A 4,801-nucleotide genomic window follows, 5' to 3' on the forward strand; every position below is an offset into this window, starting at 1 on the left:
GGCCTGGGGGAAGTTGCAGATGTTTCAGCACTTAGAAGATCAGGGAGGAAAATAAAAGGTCATTGTAATTCAGGTGAAAAGTGATGCTTGAATTCCTGTCAAGCTTCCTATCCACCACAAGTGATTTTGTGTCCACTGCCATGTTGTTGAAGGCAGGAGTGGCAGCTCAAGCTGAGCTGGCCATTGAGGCTGTGCAAGGAGCCTGGATCATGCAGGAGGTGAGACACCAGACACGGACAGGCAATGAAAGGCAACACCAGATTTTGTGCCCACACACAGATCTGGTACAATTCTCTCTCCAGGACGACTGTTTATAAAATTGTCCTGTTTAACCCAAAGCAGAGAGTCCTTTGGAAACTTCATTTCGCTTCAGGTACCATTGCATGTACTACTCAGAGTATGAAATTTAAAACAATTTATTTTAAACTCTAGCTTGTACCTCAGGGTAACTGAATATTAAAAATTCATGGTTCAGTTCATAACAGTCTCATAATTTGTGTGGGTTTTCCATGGGGTTTACCCTTTAAGGGGAGCTGAATGCACATTTCATGGTGGGAGCACTGGCATTTAGCCTTGAGCAAAATCCCAGTCCCCAGCAAGTTAACCTATACAGGAACATAAGACTTATTCTACTGGCTTGTTCTGAAAAATGTCTGAATTTTTTAAAGGAAAAACCCTCCAAAAGGCCTAAACCGAGCTGTCCAAGAGCCCCTGGGTAGCTTCTGTTTAAATCTGACTATTTTACAAGCGACATCGCTCTTCCATATTCAAACACCAAACCAGAGAGTCCTGCCATCTTTTAAGAGACTCAAGAGTTAAATTCAACTGCATCTCTCATTCCATATATAGAATATTAACTCTACATTGCATCTTTATGAAATATTGTGTACCTAAGTTATAAATTACAAAAGCCTGGACTGTAAAGATATCATACAGCAAATAATTCTAAGCAATCAAAAAGTCAACCCCAAACTGAGAAAATGCTATTTCTTGCACAGGCAAACACCTCATTAATACAAGACCTAAACCAAAGCAAAGCAGCAGAGAGAGAGAAAACAAAGCTGGCTTTAATAGGATTTCCCCTTTCACAGCAAATTCTGCGAGCTTAAGTATATTTTCCATAATAAAAATGGACAAAAGAATCTCTGTAACTTGTTCCTAAAGAAATATTTTATTGAAATGCTTTGCTGCATTTTTTCATCCTTATAGGATAAATGCATTGCATTGTAAAATCTTATATAAAGCAACTCTGCTTTAACATAAGAAAAATGCTTTTTTGTTTGTTTTGCTCTTTCTAGAATGAAATACTGCTGTGAAATATGTCTTCAGGAAATATCCTGGGTTTCACAAAGCGACATTTCCTGATGGCACAATGACTTACTGGAAAATTACAGGTCAGTTCTGGCAAACAGCTTTGGGATGTCTCAGCTCCCTCATGCAGAGAAAGCCCCAAGGGCACACAGAGAAAACCCAAAGTACAAGTCAGGGCGCTGGAGACCAAATATTGCTATTAAAATAGTAAGATTTAAGAATGCAAAGGAAAAGCTGTCAGACTAAGAACTTCTATTTGAGAGAGACAGATGAAAAATTTAGTAGCCTTGTGTTTTATTTAAGGACTTCAGTGCAGTGATCTGAGGACACTGAAACCCGACTGCTCTTCCTTCCTCCAGCAGCGCGTGCTGCCCATGGCTCAGCAGGACCCCCAGGAGGAGTTCAGGTGTATTTACAAGTCATATAATTTGAGGTTTTCCTAACACTCTTTATAAGTGGCACATCTTTCCCCATACTCACAAGTCTCAGCTCTTACTTACCTAAAGATCCTTCCTTTGTGTTTCCTTCAGTTGTGAGTACCACAGGAAGGGATGGAAACTCGTGGCCTTTTAAACTCCATGTGTTAATCATTTATGGTTTGCAAATGTCCTGCAGCCACTGACTTTTCAGAAACACTGTCTTTTTGAGACTACTTCCTTTTAAATGTATCTGTTAGCATCAAGTGTCCCTTGGTGAGATCTTTGAGTGTTTTATAAAGAAATAATCCCCGTATTTATTTTTTTTAGAAGTCACTTGATTAAAGTGCTACAACATCATTTTTCGCTTCTCCCATTTATTGTGTAACCAACTACTTCTGGATCCCTGCAAGGACAGATTCAAGATCTCTGGGTTTCTATTTCCAGTCTCCATTACACACACACATGAACACACGCATGCAAACAGGTTTCACACCCCTACTCCAAATCTTGAGGACTGGTGTTTCCCATTCCGAAGGCTTTCACGAATTCCCCTAACATCTTTCCTAAGCCAACAGATCCATCAAACAGGGATAACATTCCTCAAGTGTTTCATGAATACACATGTATTTTCATATTTAGGAAGACTAAAGGGACAATATCCCATGCTGAAATCATCTTTGATGCAGCACATGTGTTTTCCACCATCAAAATCAGTTAATGAGCATCCCAGTTTCCTTCATGTGGATGCCAGCTTCTCCTTCCTCTTGGACTTTGCATTTTAACAAGCAGTGTCTGCAGTCCTTTCATGGCAGGGCATCGAGAGCCTGTATTCTCTTGTTTGACTTTGTTCACAGAAGGAAAAAGACTGGGCCACACCGGGCCAATTTCTTTTGGTAGTTCTTTGTAGCATGCTGCAACACCTCATCAACACTCCTTGCCATTTAAAGAAGCGGTGATGTACATATCAGAGGAGTTTCACTTCTGTTTAAAATTGTCTCTACTAAGCTACTATTTGCAATAGTTTGTTGAACATCTTGGAAAAGTCTCTAGGATAAACATTCCCTCATCAGAGCTTCCTATTAAAATATTTGTAGCAATATTCCTTCTAGCAAGAGAACAAATTTTTGAACCAATGCTGTCCCTGTAAATAAACATTTTCCCCAAAGACAAGGGGTTTAACTGTATCTAGTAGAGCTAGTTTAACATCACTGAAAAGTTACCTCAGAGCTCATAAAACCTAAATTTACTCATTAGTGGACTTGCACATCCTCCAATCTTGTGAGCAGTCTCTGCTGTAAGAAGTTAGTCATGCAACTTCCAACAGGATCCTTCATCTCATCGAGCTTCAAAGTTTTTCAGCAGCTGAACACAGTTAAATCCACCTCTCTCAAATACAATGACAGAAACCATGTCCTTCATTTGGGAGGAAGAGGGGTGGGAGCACTCAACAAGTCTGGGCATAAATCTTCTAATCTGTACCAGTGTAATGCCAGAGTTATTCATGATTTCAAAAGCCAGTTTTCTTTTATCATCAGAAAGAGTGATAAGGTAGAAAAAAAATCACCCTTGTATGAGATTTCTTGAGGTCACTTGCCAAAAATCATATACAATAATATACCTGCAGAACAATAGCACAGTTTACAAATCTTTATTCACTGGCGTCATGCGATCTGGGACACAGCTGCACTGACATCACAGTTTATGCCTGACTAGATATCCAAATAAAGATCCTGTGAAGTCTTTCATACTTCATTTATTTGTAGTTGCCCCATGACCACAGACTTGCATTAACCCAAACAAAAGTAAACTGAGCAGATAATAGCAGAGAGCAGGGACGATCTGAGGAGGCTCTGAAAGGCTTCCAGGGCTGATGCAACATCAGAAGAATAAGATGGGCACTGCACAAGCCTCCCGCTTGGTGGATTTTTTAGTGTTCATGGGACAACCCAAGGACACTCTGGATTTAAGTCCAGCACTTGAAACATTCAATCGAGCAAAAGCTTGGAATATTTTGTATGAAAAGCAAATAAATGGTAGGACAATGAGATGATACAACAGAGGTGGCACACCTGCCAGATCTTTAATGAGATGGAACAACATTTTCCCAATATTTTACACAGCTCCTCATAAAACTAATGGCTCTGAGAAGCCTAAGAAGTCAATCAAGGAGGGCTGCACCAGGCTTGAGAACCAGTCCATGTAGCTGTGCATCTCATCACTAACAGGGACTCTTAAATATACCCAGGAAATTTTGGAAAACCAGAACTAGCATGCAGTGGTAGCTCAGTAACCTGCACCTTAGAGTTTACCTCATCCAGAGGCCTCACTTCCTTGGGTTTTTTCTTTTTTTTCCCCACTTGTTTTTTTTTTCTTAAATTAGTACATGGAAACCACACAGCTCTGTGAATTTCTGAAAACTTAGTTCTTTGGGTTAAGGAGTTTAACATCTTTACTTGAGGAGTAGTTCTAATTCTCCAAACAAGGAGAAAAGTAAAAGAAAAAAGACCCCCGGCTTCTGTAGATGCCAACAGTGGTGCTGTAAGAGCTGGACTTTGCTTCGAGGAACTAGAACAAGCACTCCAGGACATGCAGCCAGTGGTGCTCCTCACGTCAGTAGAATGCTGAAGCACACAGTAATCAGATCTTTTTAAAGGAAAAAGGACTTAAAACGTATCTGTGGTTACTTTCCTAAATCCAAAGTGACACAGCCTTGAGCATAGCCTAGATTCCTACCCAGCACTATACAGGTCCAAATCCCAAGATGTTTCTGAGCCAATATTGTTCCTATGCTCCTTGGCAGTTAATACAGTTCTGCTGGCACACCCAAAACTTACCTGCAAAAAAGCACAGGACAAAATGAAATTGGAGACACTTATGAAATATCAGTGCTATGAAGTTGTGCACTCCAAATTCAGATTTTCCCTTTCTTAGACTTCCTGGTCCCTACAAATCAGTGTTTATGAAAGTAACATGTAAGCCCTGTTGTGAAACACCACTACTGCCATTTATCAGGCTTCATTTTGAAGTGTAGGGTTTAGCACAGAAACTTACATGTAGTGAAGGGATTATGG

This window comes from Aphelocoma coerulescens, chromosome 1A, assembly GCF_041296385.1.
Source record: "Aphelocoma coerulescens isolate FSJ_1873_10779 chromosome 1A, UR_Acoe_1.0, whole genome shotgun sequence".
NCBI classification, from domain to species: Eukaryota; Metazoa; Chordata; class Aves; order Passeriformes; family Corvidae; genus Aphelocoma; species Aphelocoma coerulescens.